The sequence below is a fragment of the Pipra filicauda genome, unplaced genomic scaffold (genome assembly GCF_003945595.2).
Source record: "Pipra filicauda isolate LSUMZ 115617 unplaced genomic scaffold, ASM394559v2 scaffold565_size292610_pilon, whole genome shotgun sequence".
NCBI lineage: Eukaryota > Metazoa > Chordata > Aves > Passeriformes > Pipridae > Pipra > Pipra filicauda.
In genome coordinates, this window is record NW_024104715.1 from 191,665 (window position 1) to 208,893 (window position 17,229).

At 36.5% G+C, this 17,229-nt stretch overlaps 1 long non-coding RNA gene across 1 annotated transcript; it reads left to right on the plus strand.

The window, feature by feature from the left end:
* The first annotated feature begins 469 nt into the window (after positions 1 to 469).
* On the plus strand, positions 470 to 10,184 carry LOC120324504. Its single transcript, XR_005565859.1, has 4 exons — positions 470 to 543; positions 2,204 to 2,380; positions 3,452 to 3,705; positions 9,970 to 10,184. It is a non-coding gene; the product is annotated as an uncharacterized LOC120324504 (long non-coding RNA).
* Positions 10,185 to 17,229: the final 7,045 nt, after the last annotated feature.

A 17,229-nucleotide genomic window follows, 5' to 3' on the forward strand; every position in this document is an offset into this window, starting at 1 on the left:
TTCAAGTTCCTTGAAACTTCTGTTGTTGTCCAAATGTCCACTTAATTATTACAAATTGAAAGACAAAGTAATTATTGCAAGAAGTAATGTTTACAAGAACATTAGCAGGAGAAAATAGTTATACATCCAGATAGAAAAAATTATTTTGATGACACTCATTTGGATAATTTAAAAACTATTCCCATGAAAGATTTAATTTAATTAAGAATTACATAAAATCAACAAGTTTTCTTAGACTAATAATGAAAATAAATCACTTGTCATAAAGTATCAGTGAGTGAACCACAGCCTCTTTCCTTCTACTTATGGCTGTACAAATCCTAAAGCAAAGTAATGCATGACAGAAGAAAAATATATAAATCAAGTGAATGCAACTGAGCAGCAATTGACCCTCTTTTGTAGCTAAAGGAGTATGTCTTTGCTGTTCTACTGCAATACTGATTTTTATTTTTTTTTTTTAATTTTATAACATCTTTCTGCTGAGTTCCTCATATGTGAGCTGCTGAAGTATGAATAGAAACAGCACTGGTCCACTGACTCTTGGTGAGTTTACCCTTTCTGTACTCAGTAGACTCACATTTGAAAATAATTACTTGTCTCCCTCATATTGGTTGAAATCAGTCACCTTGGCAGTGGATGGAAGTCACAGTTGGTTGATTTAGTCTTTTCTGCTGGCTGGACACAGGAGGGTGTTTCATATCACAAAATGCTCATCTGTTCCCGGTGCTGTGGACTGTCAGAGTCAAACAAAGGCTAGATACATACACATTTCTAGCAGCCTCAAATTTCTCTACAAACCACTCTCAACCTCCTCCTCCTCCCCCCCCAAATCCAAACAAATTAAAATTCAGTTTAGGTACTTCAGATATTTTGACTCATTTATTTATCTTACCTAAAAAATCTAACTCTGAATGTCTAGAGATACTTTTGCTTATAAGTGAATATTTATTGAAACCAAACCCATAAATCTTGTACATATAAGACAAGCAACATAGATTTCTTGACAGATTCAACATACATTTTCAGTTTAAATATCTAATTTTTTTCTTGTGGAATGATGTTTTGTTTCCTAAACAGAGTTTAGGAAAAAGTTTCTTTAAAAACACAAAAGGTAAATAAGTGGATTCCTTTGTTCTATTAAATTTTTCAGAGTCACAATGAATCACTGACTCTTTTTTTTTGTACTTTTGGAAGGTCTGCATGCTGATTTCAAGTTTGTTAACAAAAATTCCTTTTTTTTAGTTTTAATAGACCAGAGTGGGGAAATCTTTCTTCTTTTTAATCTGTAGATAGATTATGAATGTGTTATTGGCTGCATTTGTGATCCGACTTTTAAAATTCACAATTAGTAATTTTAATCACAGGAGTTATTACAACATTAACTCTCATTCATCTTGAAAGTCACAGAGGTTAGTTCTGGGGCTTCAAGATTTGCAAACATACTTAAATACTCACCTCCCGCTGAAGACAGTGGGTACATAAGTACCGCATACCTGACAGTGGAGAGGAGAGCAAAGAGGAGCAGGCTGCCTAGAGTCCCATGTGTTAGACAGACAACGGGATGAAATGAGTGATACCTTCATAGGTATCTAAGTAAAGATTTGCTGTATAAGAATCCTGAATTCTTCATGCTTTCAAAACCTAACCCACCTCTGATTCCTAGCCATTAACTCATGGCTTTCAGCTTCTCCTAACCGGAAGCTTTCAGTGCTTTCTAAACCAAGTTCCTAGATCATGACCACAGGCCATCTCAATTTTCAATCTTTTTTTCTCCTTCCTGCCTCAAATATCTAACCTAAATCCCATCAGATTTTCTGAATCACCTCTGGCTGCTGTCACCCGCTGTAAGCATCCTATAGGTTACTCTGTCTGAGACCGTTCCTTGGACCTCTTTGAAGACACTCCTGTTTCCAGGTGAAGTTCAGAAGTCCAGATGTAGGTGGTACCCACCAAAAATCTGCTCACAGGGGTTCTGTGAATTTGTCTGAGATTGAATAATTGCTGAAGACGTCGTTTGTTTTCTTCCTCTCCATTTTTTTTCCTTCTTTCTCTATCATTAGACCACTACAGAATATATTTAGAGATACAGATTAAAGTTACGCTCATTATTATTTTGCTCATAAAAAGTAATTGTGAACTTTTGTTTTGTGAAATTGTGAAATCTGTGGACATATTTCTGAAATGTGAATTTAATCTATGCCAGATGATCTCCTTGCACTAGAAACTCCTACAACAAGCTTCATAAATGTTATGTCTCCAGTGAACCAAACATGTTATAGCTCTGGGCAACTCTCTGGGCTGCTGGTTTGGCCCTTAAGCTTATACTGGACAGGATATGGAGGACCACTGGACAGGAGATGGGAATGGCTGTACCTGAGAGGTAAGTGTGAGAAGCTGACAGAAGTCACAGACAGTGATGAGAAAGAAGGCAGATTTTATAGTTGGTTACACAGGGAATTGTGACTCAGTCTGTGCCAGGCTTCACAGGTACTTAGAAAGCAGTCTTAAGTATGTCCAGGGGAGTAAAACCTTGTAAGCCAGCAGTTCCTAAATATCATTTATCCTCTGTAAGGCTGAGACTTGACTACAGGTGTAGCAAAATAGAACCACAGAAAACACAACGAGGCAGGCTGTCTGAGAGGAGACTGGGATGGGGAAAGGGAAGTACAGAAGTATCAGAAAGAAGAGGCAGAACGCAGGAAAATGGACAAGTTACTCAAAGGACCTAAGCAGGGCGGTGCTTGCCAGGCAGCCCAGCATGTGGTCACCAAAGCTGCTGCAGCAAAACAAAGCAAACCCATAGTTCTGACTTTAGCACAAAACTCAAATCTGCTTTCTCAAGCAGGAGGAAGCCAACAAGGGAGCACCTGGATGGAAGATGGATCAAGAATTCTGGTATAACCATGTAAAAACCCATCCACTAACCCATCCAGAGCAAAGTGTCCCTGGTCTGGACCAGACCCATTTTCTCCAATATGGAGAAAATACAAATATGTGTCCAATACATTGGATTGTCTTTGCTCACATTTTCTATCATTTCTGTGCCAAGGCTATAATAACTGGGTTTGGGTAGCCCTTATTCCAACTGCATTTTATACCCCATGTGAATTATAGTACTTTAGTTGTGAATAACTTGTCTGCAGACACAGCTCCCTGCCATAAAAAGATTATGCAGTTAAGTAATCCTTAACTTGTAGCTTATCAGTATGTTAATGCTGAGAGTGAATTGCATAAATTCAATATAAATTCAGGTGAACATGCATAGGCAAATGCTTTAGCAATACCCTGTTCCTCTAATGTTTATTAAGAAGTCAAGAAAGCTTCCTAAGAGTAAGGTTTTAATTCTTATATCCTGGCTAAATTTCAGCTCAGGTAATTACACTCTGCCTGTTTCATTTTCCCTTGCATTTTTAATTAGATTCAGCATTCTTCTGCTTTTGTCCTTTTACAGTGTGGATGTGCTCTATTAACCACTGCAGAATAATACACCACAAATGTACTGCAGAGCTGGCTGAAGCAATTTCTTCCTATATAGCTTGTGATGTAAAATAGTTTTGAGACATTCCACGAAGAATAGTTCTCTACAAACATATGGACACTCAGCATGAAATCAATGCAGCAAGAAAAGGTTGGCCAGCCCCTCTGGTCCTGATCCAGCTGAGCACTTCAACACACAGAGGCTTCTTTTGGCTTCATCTCCCATGTGTAAGTATTTTGCTGGAATTGTATATAAAAAGAGGACATTCTGTCTGATCTGCCATCAGAAATGCTGGTGAGGGTTCTGTACGGTCTCTGACACTAATCTCTCATGTGCAGCTGATTTCCACCATTTCCCCTCCCTCCATTCAATACATGATGTTTCCTGCAGCAACCACACAGCTTTTCAGGGAAAGAGTAAAATAGGCAATAAAGCAGATTACTGTATGTTCTCAAGGGGAAAAGGATATTGTTAACTTTCACCTCACAATTGCCTTTATGGGGAAATCAAAATATACCTCATCACTGAAACAAAAAAAACCCAAACCTCTGGTAATCTTTGGTTGCAATAAGCCTGTCTTTGCTATAAGTGATGCTTTGAGAGCTGTGTAGCTGCTATGCATATCCATTTTGCATAGCTAATTTTATTAAATTAGATACTGAGGCTAATTAGTGGAATTCTACATTGCCTTCACTTTTCTTCTGCAAGTATCAGTTATTAAAAGTACCATGAATAATGATAACTTACCACAAAAATTCTAGCACTTATCACTTCTAATATAATGCTTGGACTTCCGTATTCCTTTTACAATATATACTAGATTAGAAAGGCAGACCCAGATGCCTACTACTGTGTTTCCTTTATCTTCATGACATAGTAAGAAAATAAGGCTCTTATTTAGGGAGCTGATTAACCAAAAAAAACCCTACACCCAACGGGAACTTGTTCCCAAGGAACAGAACATCTCATTTCTTAGGGAATGTGAAGATATTCTTCTCCAAAGGTATTTGAAAGAAACAGTATGGATACAAAGGATATAAAAAAGGATAAACTGAGTGCTCCTCTACTAAATATGTTTACCTCCTGCCTTCTTTACAGAGAAAGGTACTTCACTTTTAAAACAAAGACTTCTATGAAACCTATATGAAATTAATTTACAAATATTAAAAATTTTATTCTTCTACTTAAAAAGAAAAATCTCATTTTGGTTACAAGAAACTCACTATTAGATATAAAGCCTTAAAAGATATAATTATTCTTTAAACACAATACTATAAAGTGTCCTCTCATGATGGCCATTTTAAGACATTTGACATCAAAGACAAGTATCTGCAGCTAATAAACTAGAACTGACTGAAATATTTTTGAAAGAATGTCTTTTCAGAGGAATGCAGAGATTGGTAACATGAAAACTTCTAACAGGTTTGCATTGATTTTGCTTCATTGTTTGCTAGGCAACTGCTTCATTTAGTAGCTCCAGTACTGATTGTACAGGTTCTGAAAAACAGTGTTATAATCAATCTACATCTATATTGATGTGAAGGGGCATAGAAGCCACACAATAGCAGATATGGTGTTAATGGGAGTCAAATGGTTTTCTTAGCCCTTGAGGCTGAACATAGATATGAACAATTGAATTAGAAGCTAAAACATGTAGTTTCCTTTAAAAAACACTGGAACTGGTCTTGAGAGAAGTCCTAGCTCCTGAGAAAGGTGTTGTGGGAAGAGAAACTACCTCTGAATCACTGTTTCAGAATAAATATATGGTTCTATAATAAAAGAAAATATTTAGTTGATCTTGACGTTTTCTCTTCTACTAAAAATGGTTTGACAAGGTTCTCGTCTCATAACTTGAAGGAGAGAAACTCAGAATTACTCCAAATATGGGGATCACATCAGTAGAATAGTCTATTAGAAATCACCAGACAGTGCTAATCTTACTGCCCACTTGTGCTATCTGTGATATTCTCATACATTTCTATACAATTTTTAAAGGTGAGCTTATACTGCTTCCTGTGGGAGAAAATATACTTACCGTGTAACCACATTTTGTTTACACTCTTTTTCCTTAATCCACTTGCAAAAGTCCCTTATATTGTTCTAAAGAATGTACTTATGAGGAGAAAGAGAGAAAGTTGCTTCTGAAACTAAGAGATGATGCTCATTTCAACAAAGTAGAGTCATTACAAACCCTGAAGATGCTTGTAAAATCTTGGGTGAGAAAAAGAAACCCATGTGGGTGTACCTGCCAACATCCCACATGGACCTAGAGACAGTTGCTGAGACCTCTTCTGACAAGTAGCCAATTCATTCACTGTGGAAATGGAAACTGTAAAACAAGTAGCTTTTAGCTTAATCTCCCTTTGGGTCAGAGACATTAGCAGGTAATTCTTCTTCTTGGATGCACTGTGATTGCAGTCTTACACTGATTTTAAAATTAAATAATGCTTTATAGTTGTGATTATAATAAAAAAATTATTATATGCTTTGTTATCTTGCTCTTCTCTCACATCAATAAGAGCTAGATTTTGTCATTTTAAGAGGGAAATTTTCCAACTGGTTGTCCTTTAAAAAGCCAAATAACTATACATGTGCCAAAAGTTCCAGTCCTAGGGACCTCATTCTCTTAAGTGCCAAGCAAAAAAAGTTTAGAATTGCAACCTATTAAGCAATATACAGTAGTTTAAAAAAGAGGCAATACATTCTACCATAGGCATTTCTAAGCTAAAAACTAATGTTTTCCATTCACAGTACTCAGCTAAAAAAAAAAAAAGAAGTATAGTAAATATTCATGTAAATGTCACAATTCAGACTTTTAACTCTATTTCACAGAGACAAAGTTCTACTTTGGTGTAACAAGCTAGTAAAAACAGCAGGGAAAATTAGCCAAGTTTTGGTTTTTAGTTTGGGGGTTTTTGGGGTTTTTTTGTGAGTATTTTTAATTCACTCCAGAAAAAGATTAAAGTGGCTCAAAAATGAAAACATAATCCACGCAATTACATCTTACTTATGACTATTTTGGCTTCTTTAAGCAAGTTGAAAGTATGTCTCATGAGTTTTAACTATATCTTTGTGAACTGGAATACATGTTTTATGCACAGGATGTATGTTTTCCAGTTTCCCTCCATTTTCATTTCCATTTCATCATTTCCATGCTGTGCAGCAACAACCACACTCACTTCAGGGCAACAATTTACCTGAAAACCTGGTGGCAGACAAGCTGTGACCACTGAAGTGCTGGAATGCCTTGGTTCACAGGGAGAAGTAACCATGCTTTGAGTGTAATCCCAGCGGTAAAATATCTTTAATTAAAATGTATGATTTGGATACTGCTAAGTGATAATTGCTATGCTTCTAAATAGACAAGAAAGCTATGGAGAGTTTCAAATCTTTTTTTGTTGCCTGGAAAATCTCTGCAATTTATCCTGTTTATTATAATTCAAATGCACATAATTGTACTTCTGAAATACATTTAAAACGTGAAATGCAGAAGTACAATCAAGTAGTGACATGCAGCACACACTAAATTACAGAATGGAAAAACCCAGAGGAGGGTTTTCCCCTTTTTTCATTTTCTTTTCTTCACGTGATGCTAATACTCTTAAAGAAATTAATTGAGATTTCTCACTTCAAAACTTCACAAACACATGGATTTTTCACAGGGAAGCACAGCTGATCAGGTTGTGCCATGAAAATAATAATTTGATATTGCACAAGAGAATAATAACATTTATATTTCCTTTATTGGCAGGACCCTGGGGTAAATTTTAATTTTGAAACATTGAATTTTGGAGGATAAATTCTCACAGAGCTAAAAAAATGTGGAATTCAACACAACAAAATGTGTAACATAGTGTGCAGGTAAAGTAAAATATACTATAAAAGGATGCTATAAAATGCATACTTTTTGTTTCTATGTTCATTAAATAATTACAACACGCATTAGGTGTTACTTTCAGAAGTCCTAAATACATATGCCTAAGTAAGAAAAATAAGTAAATATCAAGTGCTCAGAATAAATCTATTACCTCTTTTCCTCTAAATATGTTTTGTCTCTGCAGCTTATTGCACTAATCAGCTATTTCCAGCGCACCTTGTATTCCCCTGCCTTCTCTTCATGTTTATCTCATTTTTACACTAGATTTTACTTATACATGTGCAAAGGATAAGATTGTGTAAAGAAGTCATATATTAGAATAAGGTTTCTGACAAAATGGAGTGATGATCCTTCAAGTTAAATGGCAGGGAGTATATATAAATACAGGGGGAAATCGCTTTCAAAGGAGTTTTACCATGGAGCCTGAAGTAAGACTGGTTTAATACTTACTGTGCCTTGTTTCACCATTCAGAAGAAAGCTCAGAATATGATTTTTTTAACAAAGCCTACAAACAAAAAGCCTAAATAAATGAAATATATAGTGAAAAGCCAGATAGCAAGAGGTGAAAGGTTGACAATTCTCCCAAGAAATGCATTTCTTATTTATATTTTATTCCACTTGACCCTTGACAGAACCAGTTCACCCCTTCACACACATTCTTAATGTCTTTCCACATTAATTGGATTTACAGTTGTACAGCTGTACAGTTTGCCTTGTAAGAGATTACGCAATGCACACGAAAGGCATATAGCAAAAGAGCCAACATCTATGAAGGTACACTTCATAATCACATATTCTGTTACAAATTTAATTCCAGACGAGGGAACATGAGGTCCAGCAGTTTAGTTGGCTAATGGAAAGAGCCCTCTGCTTCCTGACAGTTTGCAATGTAACATATCATCTACCAGCTGCAACCAGTAATTATAAATACCTCTAAAGTAGATAATGCACATTAGTTCTTTAGCAAGTGTAATGTAGCTTTCAACTTTGCACTTAGCACTGCTTCAGAGTAGAACAAGAATTCAGTCTTCAAAGTGACAATGTATTCTTTAAAAATTCAAACTTCTCCAGTAAGAAAGGGTAAAAGTCTTTTCCATGTATATTATTACTGATTTTTTTAATTGATTACTAGGATATTTTGTGCCCAGCTGTCAACCAATATTCTGATATATTGCTTTATGGATTTTACTTTCCTTAGATTAACTATTTCCTTAAAAAACACAATGAAAATTTTTAATATCAGTGGTTTTTATGTGTCCCTTCACTTTTACTTTCCTGTAGATTAACTACCTTAAACTGCAGGGATGAAAATTTTTAATATCAGTGGTTTTTATGTGTCCCTTCACTGTTAATATGTCCACGAAACTGCAGAGATTTCTGTTTTATCCTATGAAGGTCAACAAAAGACAACTGGAGACTCACTCCATCAGTGTAACAGGATTCAAAATATCAAATCCTTATCATTCTGCAGCTGGCTTCTGTGGAATGCAAGGATAAGTTACTCCACTGATGCTGTTTGTTTTCTTGCATAGTGCAATCTAGAAAAAAATTCTTGTATGCTTTCAAAAAGTTCTTATGAACCAGATCAGTAGAAATATTCTTCATTATTGATGAACAAAATGACAAACAAGCTCACTTACTGCCTTCCCAATGAGACAGCTACATAACACCAGGGGAAATACTGTTGTATTGGAAAAAAGTATTACATGAGAGAATTAACGGCTTTGTTCTGACCTTTTTCATGCAAAGTACAACGTATGGCTTTTAAAAGATGGACTAGCAAAGTGATTTAGGTAGACTTCGGAAAGGTTTAAATATATCCTAACCAAAACCATTTGAATTATTGTTATTAGGCTTCTCCAAAATGAATCAGCTGAATTAAGTCTCCAGAAAGTTTAATTTCTTTTTTAATAAATTGGTTTATATAAAATATTAAAAAGGTAAATTTGGAGAGAAACTTACAAATACACAGACACTTTCTAAATTTCTCTAGTCTTCTCTGACCTTGGTATTCCTAGTCCTGCTGATCAGAAAGATAAGTCAAACTTCATTTTGACAAAGAGACTGACAAATTGTTGCTATAGTAAAAACTAATACCTACAATTGATTGCATTGTCACTATAAACTGTTGCCATCCAGATCATTCCTCATATCCAGGAGCATATTTCAAGTGCTTATTTTGCAGTAAAAGACCCCTTAAAGGACTGTATCAGCTATGAGTAATGATGTTTCTTAGACTCTACAAAGAAAAGAAATCTCTCCAATGGTTGATTCTAGGAAAGCAGAAAAAAAAACCAAACCAAAACCAACCAACCAACCAAAAACCCCCCCAAACCCAAAAACAAACACACACACACAAACCCAAACAAACGAACAAAAAAGGAAAAAGAGGTTAACTACAAGAATTCATTGTAGACTTTTCTTAAATCTTGTATAAAGCCCATTGTAATAATTTGGGGGCTCAGATTATTAACCCCCTGTGGTGAGTCAGAATTTGTTTGCCCACAATAGCCCTCACAGTGCCGTGCTTTACATTGGTAGCTAGAGGAGTATTGATAACACACCCATGTTTTGGCTACTGCTGAGCACAGCACTGTAACATTCCTTCTTCAGTCGAGGACGAGATCCTGGGAGGGGACACGAGTAACCAGCTGACCCACACTGACCAAGGGGATATTCCATAGTCAACCCAGATATAAAAGCTGAGGCGAGGAGCTGGACAGGAGGATTTGTTGTCTCTGATGGCTGCCTGCTGACAACCCTTACGCGTGCTGGAGCCCTGCTGCTCAGAGAAGTGGCTGACCATCGCTGCTTATGGGAAGTAGAGATTAACTGCTAGCTTCTGCTTTTCTTTTTTGAATAAATATAAACTGTCTTATCACAATCCACGATTTGTGTTGTTTTCTTTTCCCACCTTACTCTGTTCCCTGTCCGGCTGGGAAGGGGAGGGATAGAGCGGCTGGGTGGGCACCTGGCGTTCAGTCAAGATGAACCCACCACAGTCCTTTTTGGCGCCCAACGTGGAGCAAGAGAAAGGCAGCTATGTATATATATGTATATACACATTGCATTGCATTGCATTGCATTGCATCACTTACCACTTTATTTTGCTAGTCTCGGGAACATACTAATATAAAAAATGGCTCTGCGCCCTGCTTTTGTACTAACGGCCTTCCTGTGCTGGGGGACTTTTCTTCTGGGGAACTATTTGAGACCGATGGAGGAATATAACCTTCCCCCACTTCCTCACTGAAAGGACTGAAGAAGCCTACACGGTCAGTAGAAAAACAATACTGTCAAGAGACAGGTAGTGGTATTGTGACACAAAGAGGATGAGGAGAAATGGAGCTGAAAAGAAATCTCAGCATCCACATTGGATGTTAATGCGGGTGGTGTGGCTATTCCTTAGTCTATTCATTGGCAGGATGTCTAATCACAGAAAAGAGGTAGGAATAAGATGGAGATTTTGAACATAAATTATAGAATTCCCACATAACACTTATATTTCTGAATTTTCCTCTACTGAGGGAGTTTATCTTGAATTTTGATGGGGGTCTACAAAATTTCAAGCATATGAGCACTACAAAAGTAGAGCAAAGTTACTTTAATGGTTGTAGTGTAGCTTCAGTACATCTCAGGTGTCAAAAGGGGCAAAAATTTTCATTCATTTAACAAATACCAATTGTATTTGACTTGCTATACCGACTTTCCCTCAGTTATGCCCACACAATCCTATAGTGAAGGGTGTTTACTGGAATCAGCAGGGTCACACAAAAACATCCAGTGAACAATACCAAACAGAACAAGTTCATAAAAATCATAATCTCTTCTCAATTAATGAGCTGAGAAAGATATATTCACTGAATATGAAAGATGACTGACTTTCATTCAATGGGTCCCTTAGAACATTAATGTTCCTATGACTGCAAGGTACAACCTTGACTGAAGAAAATGTAGGCTTTAGCTCTTGAAACTTTAAAAGCTATCACCAGGAGCAAGTTGGAAGGCTTTTATAAAACCCTATTTATTCATTGAGAATACATTATTTGTTATCTTAATGGTATCTATGAAACACTGTGAATCACTATTTATCCCTATTAAATCTACTTTCATATTTCTTCCCTCTCCTGCTCTCTCAACTCTATTTGGAGAAGTTGATGAGGCTGAATAAAGACTGTAATAACAGGATTTAATGGGTATAGTATCTGTAGGTAGACAAGGTCATAAGTGTTGAGCAAGTAGCAACAAAGGCAAAGGAAAGAAGCATGGTCTTAAACAAATCAAAACCTTTCAAAAAGCTATTGTTAGTTAATATCCCAAGAAAGGGACTTGCTTCTTCCTTGAATGAAATTCTTCGTTCATAATGAAAAATATTAGATTTTTATTTCTATAAACTTGCTCCTTTCCTTGATTTTTTCATCAAATATTTTGCTTAGACTATTAAATGTTATAAAGGCACAGACTAACAAAAGCACCTCTGCAACTAATTTCCCTTGATTACAGAGGAATTGATGCTTCTAAATCCTTTGGCAAATTTGGGATTTTATAGAATCATAGAACAGTTTGGCTTGGAAGGGACCTTTAAAGGTCACCCAGTCCAACATCCCTACAATGAGCAGGGACATCTTCAACCAGATCAGGTTGCTCAGAGCCCCATCCAACCTGACCTTGAATGTTTCCAGGGATGGGGCATCTACCAGTGTCTCACCACCCTCATTGTAAAAAACTTCTTCCTTATATCTAGTCTAAATCAACCCTCTTTTAGTTTAAAACCTTTACCCCTTGTCCTATCACAATAGGCCCTGCTAAAGAACCTTTTCCCATCTTACTTTTGGGCACCCTTCGAGTACTGAAAGGCCCCAAAATGTCTCCCCAGAGCCTTCTCTTCTCCAGGATGAACAACACCAACTCTCTGAGTCTGTTTTCATAGGAGAGGTGTTTACAGATATCTTCAGTAATTCTCTCCATAATTTTTAATTTGAAGATTTTATAGTTTGAATTTTCCTCTGTTGCCTCACCAAATAGTTAACCAGGGCTGAACAAACTTTCCACAGTAGAGAATACAGTGCAGTGCCAAAGTTATTGCATGGATAGCATTAGCTGTAAGCAGTACTGGCAACTTGACACTTGGCTCTAAGTTTGTTTTAATATATGGACTTGAGTATTTTACATTTGAGGAGATTGAGTAATCATCACTTTTCCTGAGAAGGAAATTTCAAGTGAATGTGTGTACTCTTTTATTTGTTATCTTGTCATAAGATAACATCAATATACTTAGAATCCATCCAGTCCAAGAACGAAGCTCATATATTTTGTCAAGTTATTTTATCGATAGTGCTACTAAAACAATAGCAATAAATTTCACAATTACAAATATACCAATTTTCATATATAACAATTTTTCTTCCCCTGCTCTTCCTTTTCTTTATCCTCCCACCTAGCTCACAAACTTTAATCTTCATTTCTTCCCCAAAAGCCTTGAAACATTGCTGTCCTTGAACCAGACTTTTCTTTTTCTTCCCTTCTACAGTTGCCTCTTCTGCTTCTGTCTCCCTTGGAGCCTTCGATGATTGTTGCATCCTCCCTTACATCTCCTGGCTCCTCCCCAGATCTCTTCCATCCCCTCACAATTTCCTCTCCTCTTTCAGCAGAGATTGTTCTGCTCCTGACTTCTGACACATTCAAGTTCTCAGTGTAAGTTTTGTTTCCGTATATGTCAAAAGCATAATAAAAATAATGTATGTATTTGGTCAATATTCACTTAACTCAAAAGTTTGTAATATTCAGCATTAGCTGTACAAGTAAAAGTTCAGTGAAACTCTATTAAATATATTGCACTATTAACCTACATTAGCAGTAAGAGCTTACAAAGTTACCAACACAAGGACTAAAGTGAACCAATATTTATTAGAATAAAATCAGAAGTGAAAATTACGCCTAATAATAGATGGATTTCAGGGAGAAGAGATTAATTGAAGGGAAAAGAATTATGTTTGTTGTAAGTGTCAATAATAAGGGATCAAACTAAACATTTGAATCATAACCTCCTAATAAAGCATTCACTTCATTTTGAGTATGTACTTTGCAAACATATAATATCCTACTTGGCATTGCTTTTGGTTGATTAATTCTCTCCAGGTGTATGTCAGGCACTTTCACTTACACGCTTCAATTCCCCTATTCATCGGTCAAGTCATTACATGATTTTTTTTTTTTTTAATATTTTCAGCTACCAAGAGCTGGACTGAATTTAAGGATAATACAACAGAGGGGTAAAACATCCTCCCAGTCTGTTTATTACAGTAACTACAGATAATACAGTAGCAGTGCATAACAATAACACACCAGATCCTTCGCTGGTCTAGTGATTTCATGAGCAAGGTTGGGTTGCTGGCTGATGTTCTGGTCCTACATTTAATTAGTGACTCACTCACCCATAGCAAAGACAGCAACTTGCTGCACAAAGCACATAGAAAGGGGAACAGTACTTCCAATGTATTAAGGAACAAGCAAAACTACATCCATTCTTTCCCTGTATGTTTGTATTCTCTGGCAGGACATTTAGCCAAACAACAGTACACCTGCATGACAGCTGAGTGAATTCAATAGGAAATCTGTCACATCAGTTAAAGACAGTTCTTTTATTTAGTTGGGATTTTTGTTTCTTTGCTTCTTAATTTTTTTTCTTAACAGATAAATGATTTTCTTCCTCTGCTAAGATGTGTCTATATCCTGGTCAATTCAGAACAAAGAAAATATTTCACAGTCTTGCATACACACTACAGAAGTGATTTTTTTCCTTAAATGTCTTTGTTCCCTTAAGACTCTGGATGCGATACTGGGAGCCTGGTAGCTTCCTGGCAATGACAAGTGTTTTGTGTACCATCCAATAAACTTCCTAAGGTTGATAGGTTTGCTAGGCTTTTGAGCACTCTGAATGCTGAGGCTAAACTAACTCCCATTTGCAGTATTTATGACAATTTCATTATAAGTTGGAAAAATTAATAATAAATTTTAACCAACCACAAATACTTCTGCAGTTTAGAATGAAAAACAATTTGAGGTATACACTGCGTATTTTGATCTCATGTATAGTGGTACCTTTAGCTTGTATACAGCTGTTCTGTATTAAGAGTCTCAGAATCATGTAAAGCCAGTCAATATTCACTAAATTTCACAATAAAAAGAAATCAGTCAGCAGAAATATCCCTATAAATTGTGTAAGTATTTAGAGAAATTCTAAGCCAAAAGTAAAAGTTCCAAAAGAGTTCACATATGACTTAGAAAAGGTTGTCACAGAGAAAATGTACTGGTTTTAATTTAGATGCTGGAGATCTGACTACTGTATCCTTTAAATTCACTAAATTATTTTAAAAACAAAAGTAGTTCCTCTTGGAAAGTATTCCCCTTGAAGTTTAGGTGCCTAATTGCCCTATATATATTTCAAAATTCCAGCTCCAGTTGTTTGTTGTCAAATCATCATCAGTGTATAAATTTGTGCTGCTTTGCTTGCCCCCTTGCATTTCTGATGTTGCTTTAGATTCTCCGCAAATATTTACCTCTCTCCTCACTGTTCCCCAACTCTGATAAAGGCATTTCACCTGAGAAACATCATTTCTTAAATCTATTGGTGGACATTTACATCCTGCTTAAAACACTAGGCTTTTTTTCCATTGTAAGAAGCTCTAATGAATGTGCTGGCACATAACATAACTGTTCTGCTGGTAAACCTCAGTGCCTCCCAAGGTGAGATTACTTGGATGTGATAGGAAGGACATCAGTCTGTTGAAGTGAGTCCAGAGGAGGCCACAAAGATGATTAATGGGATGGAGCACCTCTGCTATGAAGAAAGACTGAGAGAATTGGGATTGTTCAGGTAGGAAAAGAGGAGGCTTTGGAGTGACCTAATTATGGCCTTCCAGTACCTGAAGGGAGCCTACAGGAAAGATGGAGACATACTATTTACAAGGGCCTGGAGGGACAGGACAAGAGGCAATGGCTTCAAACTGAAAGAGATTAGATTTAGATTAGATATTAGGAAAAAAATTCTTCCCTGTGAGAGTGGTGAGGCACTGGCACAAGTTGCCCAGAGAAGCTGTGGATGCCCCGTCCCTGGAAGTGCTCAAGGCTGCACAGGACTTTGAGCAACCTGGTCCAGTGAAAGGTGTCCCTGTCAATGGCAGGGGGCTGGAACAAGATGAGCTTTAAGATTCCTTCCAATCCAGGCCATTCTGTGATTCTGTTATACAAATATAGACACTTAAACCTCATTTTAAAAAGTCAAGCATATCACCACTAATGAGAATATTGGACAATTTCCTTAACAATAAGCTAGTTAGCTGATCAGGAGAAAACTACTCAAAATTTTGCAAATTGGTGCAGGAAAGAATTAGTTTGAAAGCCTTGCAACTGACTCATGAAACTAAGTAGTGGTATGATAATTACCTAAACATCAAATTACTGGAGTATATAAGTTACATGATTGGTTATACATTTTTTAAAATTTTCTTGTATATTCAGTTTATCCTAAAATAGTCCTCATTGTTTCATTTGTGAAACTTCCTGGACGAGTCATTTTTTTATATAAGTGTATGATTTCAATATCTGGAGAGGTGGAAAACAAATAGCAAGTATTTATGCTAGATGTTCAAGAGCAGGCAAGGCATAGATGGTAAAAAACCCTAACTTACAATATATGATATTAAAGACTTTCAGAGCTTTTCAGATGAGTTTGCTCTCTTTGTTCTCCTGTGGAATAAATTTAGATCTTGCAGAACTCCAGAAATGTACAGTCCTTTCAATATTATCTGTCTTCAGCAGTCACCCCTGCTGTCTCTGTTGTAAAACCTTTGCAGCTGCTTTTGACCCTCTGAAGAGCTTGTATTGATGGGTTTCTTTGCAGTTAATAAACCAATGCAAAAATTACAGCAGCCACATAGATTTACGATGGGAGAAAAATCCAAGCTGCTCAATTGGCTCAGCTTGTTACTAAAGTTATCGAAGCCACTGCTGAAGGAAAGAAGGGCTTGAAAGTGGTTGTTTTATATCTGTACATATTCCAACATGAGTCAACTAACTGAGACTACACTTCATTCATGGAATACAGGGAATATCCTTGACTCAAAACATGGATATCACAGTGCTTGGTTTCAAAATCTGGCAAATTCTCTCTTCTTTGATATTTTTGAAATAGTGATGTGCATATGCCTAAGTTCAGCATTGAGAGTGTACATGAGTGTTTCACCGTTGTAACACTGAAGAAAAAGCTGTTCACCATTTATTTCTCTTTTTTAGAATTTAAAATAAATATACAAGATTTTTGTTATGGAAATAAAGTTCTCAAGAAAGCATTTATCTTCTGTTGAAATGGAGGACAAAAGCTTTGGTTTACATTTCTAGACAAAAACAAAAGGTCTTATACAGAATACACCAAGATCAAAGGAAGAAACACTGCTACAATTCAAAGCTACATGAATTGAGTAGCCTGCTTTGCAGCAATGAACCAGCCACAGAACTCACCAGAAGACTGAAGTTATTAAAAAATAATGAAATGCCACCAGCTGTGTTGACAGCAAGAGAAGTCAAAAAGGAAAAAACCAGTACTTTATAAACACTAGCTAGTTTTTGGTTTTAATGATTTCTGAACAGTTGGCCATTAAAGCCATAAATTCTACAGCATGAGCCTCGAAAGTGTTTTTTTAAAAAAATCATTCATCAGCAGTATACAATGTCTTGAGAAGAAGAGAAGAAAGTAGATACACTTAACCAGCTGCCAGGAGTGCTAAGTGAGAGTATTGGAAACATGGAATGGTCACAGTTTTGAATATGCTGGGAAAATAAAGCAGTTCATATTCACATAAGTAACCCTAGGCT